The following is a 15,809-nucleotide window of genomic DNA, read 5'->3' as shown; positions in this document are numbered from 1 at the left end:
GAATGTATCCCCCAGTGTCTGGATTGATACAGGAGGAATGTATCCCCCAGTGTCTGGATTGATACAGGAGGAATGTATCCCCCAGTGTCTGGATTGATACAGGAGGAATGTATCCCCCAGTGTCTGGCTTGAGACAGGAGGAATGTACCCCCCAGTGTCTGGCTTGAGACAGGAGGAATGCACCCCCCAGTGTCTGGATTGATACAGGAGGAATGTACCCCCCAGTGTCTGGATTGATACAGGAGGAATGTATCCCCCAGTGTCTGGATTGAGACAGGAGGAATGTATCCCCCAGTGTCTGGATTGACACAGGAGGAATGTGCCCCCCAGTGTCTGGATTGACGCAGGAGGAATGTGCCCCCCAGTGTCTGGATTGAGACGGGAGGAATGTGCCCCCCAGTGTCTGGATTGATCCGCGAGGAATGTATCGCCCAGTGTCTGGATTGATACAGGAGGAATGTCCCCCCCAGTGTCTGGATTGATACGCGAGGAATGTACCCCCCAGTGTCTGGATTGATACAGGAGGAATGTACCCCCCAGTGTCTGGATTGATACAGGAGTAATGTATCCCCCAGTGTCTGGATTGATACAGGAGGAATGTACCCCCCAGTGTCTGGATTGATACAGGAGGATTGTATCCCCCAGTGTCTTGATTGATACAGAAGGAATGGACCCCCCAGTGTCTGGATTGATACAGGAGGAATGTACCCCCCAGTGTCTGGATTGATACGCGAGGAATGTCTACCCCAGTGTCTGGAATGATACAGGAGGAAGGGACCCCCCAGTGTCTGGATTGAGACAGGAGGAATGTACCCCCCAGTGTCTGGATTGAGACAGGAGGAATGTATTCCCCATTGTCTGGATTGATACAGGAGGAATGTATCCCCCAGTGTCTGGATTGATACAGGAGGAATGTATCCCCCAGTGTCTGGCTTGATACAGGAGGAATGTATCCCCCAGCATCTGGAATGGTACAGGAGGAATGTATCCCACAGTGTCTGGAATGATACAGGAGGAATGTATCCCCCAGTGTCTGGCTTGACACAGGAGGAATGTATCCCCCAGTGTCTGGCTTGATACAGGAGGAATGTATCCCACAGTGTCTGGAATGATACAGGAGGAATGTACCCCCCAGTGTCTGGATTGATCCAGGAGGAATGTTTCCCACAGTGTCTGGAATGATACAGGAGGAATGTACCCCCCAGTGTCTGGATTGATACACGAGGAATGTATCCCCCAGTGTCTGGCTTGATACAGGAGGAATGTATCCCCCAGTGTCTGGATTGATACAGGAGGAATGTATCCCCCAGTGTCTGGATTGATACAGGAGGAATGTATCCCCCAGTGTCTGGCTTGAGACAGGAGGAATGTATCCCCCATTGTCTGGCTTGAGACAGGAGGAATGTATCCCCCAGTGTCTGGCTTGAGACAGGAGGAATGTATCCCCCAGTGTCTGGCTTGATACAGGAGGAATGTATCCCCCAGTGTCTGGATTGACACAGGAGGAATGTACCCCCCAGTGTCTGGATTGACACAGGAGGAATGTGCCCCCCAGTGTCTGGATTGAGACGGGAGGAATGTGCCCCCCAGTGTCTGGATTGATACGGGAGAAATGTGCCCCCCAGTGTCTGGAATGATACGGGAGTAATGTGCCCCCCAGTGTCTGGAATAATACGGGAGTAATGTGCCCCCCAGTGTCTGGATTGATCCGCGAGGAATGGATCCCCCAGTGTCTGGATTGATACAGGAGGAATGTACCCCCCAGTGTCTGGATTGATACGCGAGGAATGTATCCCCCAGTGTCTGGATTGATACAGGAGGAATGTACCCCCCAGTGTCTGGATTGATACAGGAGGAATGTATCCCCCAGTGTCTGGATTGAGACAGGAGGAATGTATCCCCCAGTGTCTGGATTGATACAGGAGGAATGTATCCCCCAGTGTCTGGATTGATACAGGAGGAATGTATCCCCCAGTGTCTGGATTGATACAGGAGGAATGTATCCCCCAGTGTCTGGCTTGATACAGGAGGAATGTACCCCCCAGTGTCTGGCTTGAGACAGGAGGAATGTACCCCCCAGTGTCTGGATTGATACAGGAGGAATGTATCCCCCAGTGTCTGGATTGAGACAGGAGGAATGTATCCCCCAGTGTCTGGATTGACACAGGAGGAATGTGCCCCCCAGTGTCTGGATTGACGCAGGAGGAATGTGCCCCCCAGTGTCTGGATTGAGACGGGAGGAATGTGCCCCCCAGTGTCTGGATTGATCCGCGAGGAATGTATCGCCCAGTGTCTGGATTGATACAGGAGGAATGTCCCCCCCAGTGTCTGGATTGATACGCGAGGAATGTACCCCCCAGTGTCTGGATTGATACAGGAGGAATGTACCCCCCAGTGTCTGGATTGATACAGGAGTAATGTATCCCCCAGTGTCTGGATTGATACAGGAGGAATGTACCCCCCAGTGTCTGGATTGATACAGGAGGATTGTATCCCCCAGTGTCTTGATTGATACAGAAGGAATGGACCCCCCAGTGTCTGGATTGATACAGGAGGAATGTACCCCCCAGTGTCTGGATTGATACGCGAGGAATGTCTACCCCAGTGTCTGGAATGATACAGGAGGAAGGGACCCCCCAGTGTCTGGATTGAGACAGGAGGAATGTACCCCCCAGTGTCTGGATTGAGACAGGAGGAATGTATTCCCCATTGTCTGGATTGATACAGGAGGAATGTATCCCCCAGTGTCTGGATTGATACAGGAGGAATGTATCCCCCAGTGTCTGGCTTGATACAGGAGGAATGTATCCCCCAGCATCTGGAATGGTACAGGAGGAATGTATCCCACAGTGTCTGGAATGATACAGGAGGAATGTACCCCCCAGTGTCTGGAATGATACGGGAGTAATGTGCCCCCCGGTGTCTGGATTGATATACGAGGAATGTCTCCCCCAGTGTCTGGATTGAGACAGGAGGAATGTCCCCCCCAGTGTCTGGATGGATACGGGAGACATGTGCCCCCCAGTGTCTGGAATGATAAGTGAGAAATTTGCCCCCCAGTGTCTGGAATGATATGGGAGTCATGTGCCCCCCAGTGTCTGGCTTGAGACAGGAGGAATGTATCCCCCAGTGTCTGGCTTGAGACAGGAGGAATGTATCCCCCAGTGTCTGGCTTGATGCAGGAGCAATGTATCCCCCAGTGTCTGGCTTGATACAGGAGGAATGTATCCCCCAGTGTCTGGATTGATACAGGAGGAATGTATCCCCCAGTGTCTGGATTGATACAGGAGGAATGTATCCCCCAGTGTCTGGCTTGAGACAGGAGGAATGTATCCCCCAGTGTCTGGCTTGATACAGGAGGAATGTATCCCCCAGTGTCTGGCTTGATACAGGAGGAATGTATCCCCCAGTGTCTGGCTTGACGCAGGAGGAATGTATCCCCCAGTGTCTGGCTTGACACAGGAGGAATGTATCCCCCAGTGTCTGGCTTGATACAGGAGGAATGTATCCCACAGTGTCTGGAATGATACAGGAGGAATGTACCCCCCAGTGTCTGGATTGATCCAGGAGGAATGTTTCCCACAGTGTCTGGAATGATACAGGAGGAATGTACCCCCCAGTGTCTGGATTGATACACGAGGAATGTTCCCCCCAGTGTCTGGTTTGAACAGGAGGAATGTATTCCCCAGTGTCTGGATTGATACAGGAGGAATGTATCCCCCAGTGTCTGGCTTGAGACAGGAGGAATGTATCCCCCAGTGTCTGGCTTGAGACAGGAGGAATGTATCCCCCAGTGTCTGGCTTGAGACAGGAGGAATGTATCCCCCAGTGTCTGGCTTGAGACAGGAGGAATGTATCCCCCAGTGTCTGGCTTGAGACAGGAGGAATGTATCCCCCAGTGTCTGGCTTGAGACAGGAGGAATGTATCCCCCAGTGTCTGGATTGATACAGGAGGAATGTATCCCCCAATGTCTGGATTGATACAGGAGGAATGTATCCCCCAGTGTCTGGATTGATACAGGAGGAATGTATCCCCCAGTGTCTGGATTGATACAGGAGGAATGTATCCCCCAGTGTCTGGCTTGATACAGGAGGAATGTATCCCCCAGTGTCTGGATTGATACAGGAGGAATGTATCCCCCAGTGTCTGGATTGATACAGGAGCAATGTATCCCCCAGTGTCTGGCTTGAGACAGGAGGAATGTATCCCCCAGTGTCTGGCTTGAGACAGGAGGAATGTATCCCCCAGTGTCTGGCTTGAGACAGGAGGAATGTATCCCCCAGTGTCTGGCTTGATACAGGAGGAATGTATCCCCCAGTGTCTGGATTGATACAGGAGGAATGTATCCCCCAGTGTCTGGATTGATACAGGAGGAATGTACCCCCCAGTGTCTGGATTGACACAGGAGGAATGTATCCCCCAGTGTCTGGATTGACACAGGAGGAATGTGCCCCCCAGTGTCTGGATTGATACGGGAGGAATGTGCCCCCCAGTGTCTGGATTGAGACGGGAGGAATGTGCCCCCCAGTGTCTGGATTGATACGGGAGAAATGTGCCCCCCAGTGTCTGGAATGATACGGGAGTAATGTGCCCCCCAGTGTCTGGAATGATACGGGAGTAATGTGCCCCCCAGTGTCTGGATTGATCCGCGAGGAATGGATCCCCCAGTGTCTGGATTGATACAGGAGGAATGTACCCCCCAGTGTCTGGATTGATACGCGAGGAATGTATCCCCCAGTGTCTGGATTGATACAGGAGGAATGTACCCCCCAGTGTCTGGATTGATACAGGAGGAATGTATCCCCCAGTGTCTGGATTGATACAGGAGGAATGTATCCCCCAGTGTCTGGCTTGACACAGGAGGAATGTATCCCCCAGCATCTGGAATGGTACAGGAGGAATGTATCCCACAGTGTCTGGAATGATACAGGAGGAATGTACCCCCCAGTGTCTGGAATGATACGGGAGTAATGTGCCCCCCGGTGTCTGGATTGATATACGAGGAATGTCTCCCCCAGTGTCTGGATTGAGACAGGAGGAATGTACCCCCCAGTGTCTGGATGGATACGGGAGACATGTGCCCCCCAGTGTCTGGAATGATAAGTGAGAAATGTGCCCCCCAGTGTCTGGAATGATATGGGAGTAATGTGCCCCCCAGTGTCTGGCTTGAGACAGGAGGAATGTATCCCCCAGTGTCTGGCTTGAGACAGGAGGAATGTATCCCCCAGTGTCTGGCTTGAGACAGGAGCAATATATCCCCCAATGTCTGGCTTGATACAGGAGGAATGTATCCCCCAGTGTCTGGATTGATACAGGAGGAATGTATCCCCCAGTGTCTGGATTGATACAGGAGGAATGTATCCCCCAGTGTCTGGATTGATACAGGAGGAATGTATCCCCCAGTGTCTGGCTTGAGACAGGAGGAATGTATCCCCCAGTGTCTGGCTTGATACAGGAGGAATGTATCCCCCAGTGTCTGGCTTGATACAGGAGGAATGTATCCCCCAGTGTCTGGCTTGACGCAGGAGGAATGTATCCCCCAGTGTCTGGCTGGACACAGGAGGAATGTATCCCCCAGTGTCTGGCTTGATACAGGAGGAATGTTTCCCACAGTGTCTGGAATGATACAGGAGGAATGTACCCCCCAGTGTCTGGATTGATACACGAGGAATGTTCCCCCCAGTGTCTGGTTTGAACAGGAGGAATGTATTCCCCAGAGTCTGGATTGATACAGGAGGAATGTATCCCCCAGTGTCTGGCTTGAGACAGGAGGAATGTATCCCCCAGTGTCTGGCTTGAGACAGGAGGAATGTATCCCCCAGTGTCTGGCTTGAGACAGGAGGAATGTATCCCCCAGTGTCTGGCTTGAGACAGGAGGAATGTATCCCCCAGTGTCTGGCTTGAGACAGGAGGAATGTATCCCCCAGTGTCTGGCTTGAGACAGGAGGAATGTATCCCCCAGTGTCTGGATTGATACAGGAGGAATGTATCCCCCAGTGTCTGGATTGATACAGGAGGAATGTATCCCCCAGTGTCTGGATTGATACAGGAGGAATGTATCCCCCAGTGTCTGGATTGATACAGGAGGAATGTATCCCCCAGTGTCTGGATTGATACAGGAGGAATGTATCCCCCAGTGTCTGGATTGATACAGGAGGAATGTATCCCCCAGTGTCTGGATTGATACAGGAGGAATGTATCCCCCAGTGTCTGGCTTGAGACAGGAGGAATGTATCCCCCAGTGTCTGGCTTGAGACAGGAGGAATGTATCCCCCAGTGTCTGGCTTGAGACAGGAGGAATGTATCCCCCAGTGTCTGGCTTGATACAGGAGGAATGTATCCTCCAGTTTCTGGATTGATACAGGAGTAATGTACCCCCCAGTGTCTGGATTGATACAGGAGGAATGTATCCCCCAGTGTCTGGATTGACACAGGAGGAATGTGCCCCCCAGTGTCTGGATTGATACAGGAGGAATGTGCCCCCCAGTGTCTGGATTGAGACGGGAGGAATGTGCCCCCCAGTGTCTGGATTGAGACGGGAGAAATGTGCCCCCCAGTGTCTGGAATGATATGGAGTAATGTGCCCCCCAGTGTCTGGAATGATACGGGAGTAATGTGCCCCCCAGTGTCTGGATTGATCCGCGAGGAATGGATCCCCCAGTGTCTGGATTGATACAGGAGGAATGTACCCCCCAGTGTCTGGATTGATACGCGAGGAATGTATCCCCCAGTGTCTGGATTGATACAGGAGGAATGTACCCCCCAGTGTCTGGATTGATACAGGAGGAATGTATCCCCCAGTGTCTGGATTGATACAGGAGGAATGTACCCCCCAGTGTCTGGATTGATACAGGAGGAATGTATCCCCCAGTGTCTGGATTGATACAGAAGGAATGTGCCCCCCAGTGTGTGGATTGGTACAGGAGGAATGTACCCCCCAGTGTCTGGATTGATACGCGAGGAATGTCTCCCCCAGTGTCTGGATTGATACAGGAGGAATGTACCCCCCAGTGTCTGGATTGAGACAGAAGGAATGTACCCCCCAGTGTATGGTTGGTACAGGAGGAATGTACCCCCAGTGTCTGGATTGATACCGGAGGATTGTATCCCCCAGTGTCTGGATTGATACAGGAGGAATGTACCCCCCAGTGTCTGGATTGAGACAGGAGGAATGTATCCCCCAGTGTCTAGATTGAGACAGGAGGAATGTATCCCCCAGTGTCTGGATTGAGACAAGAGGAATGTATCCCCCAGTGTCTGGATTGATACAGGAGCAATGTATCCCCCGGTGTCTGGATTGAGACAGGAGGAATGTATCCCCCAGTGTCTGGATTGATACAGGAGGAATGTATCCCCCAGTGTCTGGATTGATACAGGAGGAATGTATCCCCCAGTGTCTGGATTGATGCAGGAGGAATGTATCCCCCAGTGTCTGGATTGATGCACGAGGAATGTATCCCCCAGTGTCTGGATTGAGACAGGAGGAATGTGCCCCCCAGTGTCTGGATTGATACAGGAGAAATGTGCCCCCCAGTGTCTGGAATGATACGGGAGTAGTGTGCCCCCCAGTGTCTGGAATGATACGGGAGTAATGTGCCCCCCAGTGTCTGGAATGATACGGGAGTAATGTGCCCCCCAGTGTTTGGAATGATACGGGAGGAATGTATCCCCCAGTGTCTGGATTGATCCGCGAGGAATGTATCCCCCAGTGTCTGGATTGATACAGGAGGAATGTACCCCCCAGTGTCTGGATTGATACGCGAGGAATGTATCCCCCAGTTTCTGGATTGATACAGGAGGAATGTATCCCCCAGTGTCTGGATTGATACAGGAGGAATGTACCCCCCAGTGTCTGGATTGATACAGGAGGAATGTATCCCCCAGTGTCTGGATTGATACAGGAGGAATGTATCCCCCAGGGTCTGGATTGATACAGGAGGAATGTATCCCCCAGTGTCTGGATTGATACAGGAGGAATGTATCCCCCAGTGTCTGGCTTGAGACAGGAGGAATTTATCCCCCAGTGTCTGGCTTGAGACAGGAGGAATGTATCCCCCAGTGTCTGGCTTGAGACAGGAGGAATGTATCCCCCAGTGTCTGGCTTGATAGAGGAGGAATGTATCCCCCAGTGTCTGGATTGATACAGGAGGAATGTACCCCCCAGTGTCTGGATTGATACAGGAGGAATGTATCCCCCAGTGTCTGGATTGAGACGGGAGGAATGTGCCCCCCAGGGTCTGGATTGATACGGGAGAAATGTGCCCCCCAGTGTCTGGAATGATACGGGAGTAATGTGCCCCCCAGTGTCTGGAATGATACTGGAGTAATGTGCCCCCCAGTGTCTGGATTGATCCGCGAGGAATGGATCCCCCAGTGTCTGGATTGATACGCGAGGAATGTACCCCCCAGTGTCTGGATTGATACAGGAGGAATGTATCCCCCAGTGTCTGGATTGATACAGGAGGAATGTATCCCCCAGTGTCTGGATTGATACAGGAGGAATGTATCCCCCAGTGTCTGGATTGATACAGGAGGAATGTATCCCCCAGTGTCTGGCTTGAGACAGGCGGAATGTATCCCCCAGTGTCTGGCTTGAGACAGGAGGAATGTATCCCCCAGTGTCTGGCTTGAGACAGGAGGAATGTATCCCCCAGTGTCTGGCTTGATACAGGAGGAATGTATCCTCCAGTGTCTGGCTTGATACAGGAGGAATGTATCCTCCAGTGTCTGGATTGATACAGGAGGAATGTACCCCCCAGTGTCTGGATTGATACAGGAGGAATGTATCCCCCAGTGTCTGGATTGACACAGGAGGAATGTGCCCCCCAGTGTCTGGATTGACACAGGAGGAATGTGCCCCCCAGTGTCTGGATTGAGACGGGAGGAATGTGCCCCCCAGTGTCTGGATTGAGACGGGAGAAATGTGCCCCCCAGTGTCTGGAATGATATGGAGTAATGTGCCCCCCAGTGTCTGGAATGATACGGGAGTAATGTGCCCCCCAGTGTCTGGATTGATCCGCGAGGAATGGATCCCCCAGTGTCTGGATTGATACAGGAGGAATGTACCCCCCAGTGTCTGGATTGATACGCGAGGAATGTATCCCCCAGTGTCTGGATTGATACAGGAGGAATGTACCCCCCAGTGTCTGGATTGATACAGGAGGAATGTATCCCCCAGTGTCTGGATTGATACAGGAGGAATGTACCCCCCAGTGTCTGGATTGATACAGGAGGAATGTATCCCCCAGTGTCTGGATTGATACAGAAGGAATGTGCCCCCCAGTGTCTGGATTGATACAGGAGGAATGTACCCCCCAGTGTCTGGATTGATACGCGAGGAATGTCTCCCCCAGTGTCTGGATTGATACAGGAGGAATGTTCCCCCCAGTGTCTGGATTGAGACAGAAGGAATGTACCCCCCAGTGTATGGTTGGTACAGGAGGAATGTACCCCCAGTGTCTGGATTGATACCGGAGGATTGTATCCCCCAGTGTCTGGATTGATACAGGAGGAATGTACCCCCCAGTGTCTGGATTGAGACAGGAGGAATGTATCCCCCAGTGTCCAGATTGAGACAGGAGGAATGTATCCCCCAGTGTCTGGATTGAGACAGGAGGAATGTATCCCCCAGTGTCTGGATTGATACAGGAGCAATGTATCCCCCGGTGTCTGGATTGAGACAGGAGGAATGTATCCCCCAGTGTCTGGATTGATACAGGAGGAATGTATCCCCCAGTGTCTGGATTGATACAGGAGGAATGTATCCCCCAGTGTCTGGATTGATGCAGGAGGAATGTATCCCCCAGTGTCTGGATTGATGCACGAGGAATGTATCCCCCAGTGTCTGGATTGAGACAGGAGGAATGTGCCCCCCAGTGTCTGGATTGATACAGGAGAAATGTGCCGCCCAGTGTCTGGAATGATACGGGAGTAGTGTGCCCCCCAGTGTCTGGAATGATACGGGAGTAATGTGCCCCCCAGTGTCTGGAATGATACGGGAGTAATGTGCCCCCCAGTGTTTGGAATGATACAGGAGGAATGTATCCCCCAGTGTCTGGATTGATCCGCGAGGAATGTATCCCCCAGTGTCTGGATTGATACAGGAGGAATGTACCCCCCAGTGTCTGGATTGATACGCGAGGAATGTATCCCCCAGTTTCTGGATTGATACAGGAGGAATGTACCCCCCAGTGTCTGGATTGATACAGGAGGAATGTATCCCCCAGTGTCTGGATTGATACAGGAGGAATGTACCCCCCAGTGTCTGGATTGATACAGGAGGAATGTATCCCCCAGGGTCTGGATTGATACAGGAGGAATGTATCCCCCAGGGTCTGGATTGATACAGGAGGAATGTATCCCCCAGTGTCTGGATTGATACAGGAGGAATGTATCCCCCAGTGTCTGGATTGATACAGGAGGAATGTATCCCCCAGTGTCTGGCTTGAGACAGGAGGAATGTATCCCCCAGTGTCTGGCTTGAGACAGGAGGAATGTATCCCCCAGTGTCTGGCTTGAGACAGGAGGAATGTATCCCCCAGTGTCTGGCTTGAGACAGGAGGAATGTATCCCCCAGTGTCTGGCTTGAGACAGGAGGAATGTATCCCCCAGTGTCTGGATTGATACAGGAGGAATGTACCCCCCAGTGTCTGGATTGATACAGGAGGAATGTATCCCCCAGTGTCTGGATTGAGACAGGAGGAATGTATCCCCCAGTGTCTGGCTTGAGACAGGAGGAATGTATCCCCCAGTGTCTGGCTTGATAGAGGAGGAATGTATCCCCCAGTGTCTGGATTGATACAGGAGGAATGTACCCCCCAGTGTCTGGATTGATACAGGAGGAATGTATCCCCCAGTGTCTGGATTGAGACGGGAGGAATGTGCCCCCCAGGGTCTGGATTGATACGGGAGAAATGTGCCCCCCAGTGTCTGGAATGATACGGGAGTAATGTGCCCCCCAGTGTCTGGAATGATACTGGAGTAATGTGCCCCCCAGTGTCTGGATTGATCCGCGAGGAATGGATCCCCCAGTGTCTGGATTGATACGCGAGGAATGTACCCCCCAGTGTCTGGATTGATACAGGAGGAATGTATCCCCCAGTGTCTGGATTGATACAGGAGGAATGTATCCCCCAGTGTCTGGATTGATACAGGAGGAATGTATCCCCCAGTGTCTGGATTGATACAGGAGGAATGTATCCCCCAGTGTCTGGCTTGAGACAGGAGGAATGTATCCCCCAGTGTCTGGCTTGAGACAGGAGGAATGTATCCCCCAGTGTCTGGCTTGATACAGGAGGAATGTATCCCCCAGTGTCTGGCTTGATACAGGAGGAATGTATCCTCCAGTGTCTGGATTGATACAGGAGGAATGTACCCCCCAGTGTCTGGATTGATACAGGAGGAATGTATCCCCCAGTGTCTGGATTGACACAGGAGGAATGTGCCCCCCAGTGTCTGGATTGACACAGGAGGAATGTGCCCCCCAGTGTCTGGATTGAGACGGGAGGAATGTGCCCCCCAGTGTCTGGATTGAGACGGGAGAAATGTGCCCCCCAGTGTCTGGAATGATATGGAGTAATGTGCCCCCCAGTGTCTGGAATGATACGGGAGTAATGTGCCCCCCAGTGTCTGGATTGATCCGCGAGGAATGGATCCCCCAGTGTCTGGATTGATACAGGAGGAATGTACCCCCCAGTGTCTGGATTGATACGCGAGGAATGTATCCCCCAGTGTCTGGATTGATACAGGAGGAATGTACCCCTCAGTGTCTGGATTGATACAGGAGGAATGTATCCCCCAGTGTCTGGATTGATACAGGAGGAATGTACCCCCCAGTGTCTGGATTGATACAGGAGGAATGTATCCCCCAGTGTCTGGATTGATACAGAAGGAATGTGCCCCCCAGTGTCTGGATTGATACAGGAGGAATGTATCCCCCAGTGTCTGGATTGATACAGGAGGAATGTATCCCCCAGTGTCTGGCTTGAGACAGGAGGAATGTATCCCCCAGTGTCTGGCTTGAGACAGGAGGAATGTATCCCCCAGTGTCTGGCTTGAGACAGGAGGAATGTATCCCCCAGTGTCTGGCTTGATACAGGAGGAATGTATCCCCCAGTGTCTGGCTTGATACAGGAGGAATGTATCCCCCAGTGTCTGGATTGATACAGGAGGAATGTACCCCCCAGTGTCTGGATTGGTACAGGAGGAATGTATCCCCCAGTGTCTGGATTGACACAGGAGGAATGTGCCCCCCAGTGTCTGGAATGATACGCGAGGAATGTACCCCCCAGTGTCTGGAATGATATGGGAGTAATGTGCCCCCCAGTGTCTGGAATGATATGGGAGTAATGTGCCCCCCAGTGTCTGGCTTGAGACAGGAGGAATGTATCCCCCAGTGTCTGGATTGAGACAGGAGGAATGTATCCCCCAGTGTCTGGATTGACACAGGAGGAATGTATCCCCCAGTGTCTGGATTGACACAGGAGGAATGTGCCCCCCAGTGTCTGGATGGACGCAGGAGGAATGTGCCCCCCAGTGTCTGGATTGAGACGGGAGGAATGTGCCCCCCAGTGTCTGGATTGATCCGCGAGGAATGTATCGCCCAGTGTCTGGATTGATACAGGAGGAATGTCCCCCCCAGTGTCTGGATTGATACGCGAGGAATGTACCCCCCAGTGTCTGGATTGATACAGGAGGAATGTACCCCCCAGTGTCTGGATTGATACAGGAGGAATGTATCCCCCAGTGTCTGGATTGATACAGGAGGAATGTACCCCCCAGTGTCTGGATTGATACAGGAGGAATGTATCCCCCAGTGTCTGGATTGATACAGAAGGAATGGACCCCCCAGTGTCTGGATTGATACAGGAGGAATGTACCCCCCAGTGTCTGGATTGATATGCGAGGAATGTCTCCCCCAGTGTCTGGAATGATACAGGAGGAAGGTACCCCCCAGTGTCTGGATTGAGACAGGAGGAATGTACCCCCCAGTGTCTGGATTGAGACAGGAGGAATGTATTCCCCATTGACTGGATTGATACAGGAGGAATGTATCCCCCAGTGTCTGGATTGATACAGGAGGAATGTATCCCCCAGTGTCTGGCTTGATACAGGAGGAATGTATCCCCCAGCATCTGGAATGGTACAGGAGGAATGTATCCCACAGTGTCTGGAATGATACAGGAGGAATGTACCCCCCAGTGTCTGGAATGATACGGGAGTAATGTGCCCCCTGGTGTCTGGATTGATATACGAGGAATGTCTCCCCCAGTGTCTGGATTGAGACAGGAGGAATGTCCCCCCCAGTGTCTGGATGGATACGGGAGACATGTGCCCCCCAGTGTCTGGAATGATAAGTGAGAAATTTGCCCCCCAGTTTCTGGAATGATATGGGAGTAATGTGCCCCCCAGTGTCTGGCTTGAGACAGGAGGAATGTATCCCCCAGTGTCTGGCTTGAGACAGGAGGAATGTATCCCCCAGTGTCTGGCTTGATACAGGAGCAATGTATCCCCCAGTGTCTGGATTGATACAGGAGGAATGTATCCCCCAGTGTCTGGCTTGAGACAGGAGGAATGTATCCCCCAGTGTCTGGCTTGAGACAGGAGGAATGTATCCCCCAGTGTCTGGCTTGATACAGGAGGAATGTATCCCCCAGTGTCTGGCTTGATACAGGAGGAATGTATCCCCCAGTGTCTGGCTTGACGCAGGAGGAATGTATCCCCCAGTGTCTGGCTTGACACAGGAGGAATGTATCCCCCAGTGTCTGGCTTGACACAGGAGGAATGTATCCCCCAGTGTCTGGCTTGATACAGGAGGAATGTATCCCACAGTGTCTGGAATGATACAGGAGGAATGTACCCCCCAGTGTCTGGATTGATCCAGGAGGAATGTTTCCCACAGTGTCTGGAATGATACAGGAGGAATGTACCCCCCAGTGTCTGGATTGATACACGAGGAATGTTCCCCCCAGTGTCTGGATTGATACAGGAGGAATGTATTCCCCAGTGTCTGGATTGATACAGGAGGAATGTATCCCCCAGTGTCTGGCTTGAGACAGGAGGAATGTATCCCCCAGTGTCTGGCTTGAGACAGGAGGAATGTATCCCCCAGTGTCTGGCTTGAGACAGGAGGAATGTATCCCCCAGTGTCTGGCTTGAGACAGGAGGAATGTATCCCCCAGTGTCTGCCTTGATACAGGAGGAATGTATCCCCCAGTGTCTGGATTGATACAGGAGGAATGTATCCCCCAATGTCTGGATTGATACAGGAGGAATGTATCCCCCAGTGTCTGGATTGATACAGGAGGAATGTATCCCCCAGTGTCTGGATTGATACAGGAGGAATGTATCCCCCAGTGTCTGGATTGATACAGGAGGAATGTATCCCCCAGTGTCTGGATTGATACAGGAGGAATGGATCCCCCAGTGTCTGGATTGATACAGGAGGAATGTATCCCCCAGTGTCTGGCTTGAGACAGGAGGAATGTATCCCCCAGTGTCTGGATTGATACAGGAGGAATGTACCCCCCAGTGTCTGGATTGATACAGGAGGAATGTATCCCCCAGTGTCTGGATTGACACAGGAGGAATGTGCCCCCCAGTGTCTGGATTGATACAGGAGGAATGTGCCCCCCAGTGTCTGGATTGAGACGGGAGGAATGTGCCCCCCAGTGTCTGGATTGATACGGGAGAAATGTGCCCCCCAGTGTCTGGAATGATACGGGAGTAATGTGCCCCGCAGTGTCTGGAATGATACGGGAGTAATGTGCCCCCCAGTGTCTGGATTGATCCGCGAGGAATGGATCCCCCAGTGTCTGGATTGATACAGGAGGAATGTACCCCCCAGTTTCTGGATTGATACGCGAGGAATGTATGCCCCAGTGTCTGGATTGATACAGGAGGAATGTACCCCCCAGTGTCTGGTATGATACAGGAGGAATGTATCCCCCAGTGTCTGGATTGATACAGGAGGAATGTATCCCCCAGTGTCTGGCTTGATACAGGAGGAATGTATCCCCCAGCATCTGGAATGGTACAGGAGGAATGTATCCCACAGTGTCTGGAATGATACAGGAGGAATGTGCCCCCCAGTGTCTGGAATGATACGGGAGTAATGTGCCCCCCGGTGTCTGGATTGATATACGAGGAATGTCTCCCCCAGTGTCTGGATTGAGACAGGAGGAATGTACCCCCCAGTGTCTGGATGGATACGGGAGACATGTGCCCCCCAGTGTCTGGAATGATAAGTGAGAAATGTGCCCCCCAGTGTCTGGAATGATATGGGAGTAATGTGCCCCCCAGTGTCTGGCTTGAGACAGGAGGAATGTATCCCCCAGTGTCTGGCTTGAGACAGGAGGAATGTATCCCCCAGTGTCTGGCTTGATACAGGAGCAATATATCCCCCAATGTCTGGCTTGATACAGGAGGAATGTATCCCCCAGTGTCTGGATTGATACAGGAGGAATGTATCCCCCAGTGTCTGGATTGAGACAGGAGGAATGTATCCCCCAGTGTCTGGCTTGAGACAGGAGGAATGTATCCCCCAGTGTCTGGCTTGATACAGGAGGAATGTATCCCCCAGTGTCTGGCTTGACGCAGGAGGAATGTATCCTCCAGTGTCTGGCTTGATACAGGAGGAATGTATCCCCCAGTGTCTGGCTTGATACAGGAGGAATGTATCCCACAGTGTCTGGAATGATACAGGAGGAATGTACCCCCCAGTGTCTGGATTGATCCAGGAAGAATGTTTCCCACAGTGTCTGGATTGATCCAGGAAGAATGTTTCCCACAGTGTCTGGAATGATACAGG

General features: G+C 52.0%; 1 protein-coding gene across 1 annotated transcript in view; it reads left to right on the top strand.

Moving 5' to 3' along the window:
- Positions 1 to 15,809, top strand: part of abcc10 (ATP-binding cassette, sub-family C (CFTR/MRP), member 10) — a 403,237-nt gene that overhangs the window by 92,653 nt on the left and 294,775 nt on the right. The gene's annotated exons all lie outside the window — the stretch shown is intronic.

Source organism: Heptranchias perlo, unplaced genomic scaffold (genome assembly GCF_035084215.1).
Source record: "Heptranchias perlo isolate sHepPer1 unplaced genomic scaffold, sHepPer1.hap1 HAP1_SCAFFOLD_131, whole genome shotgun sequence".
NCBI classification, from domain to species: Eukaryota; Metazoa; Chordata; class Chondrichthyes; order Hexanchiformes; family Hexanchidae; genus Heptranchias; species Heptranchias perlo.
This window is presented reverse-complemented; position numbering and strand designations above follow the sequence as displayed.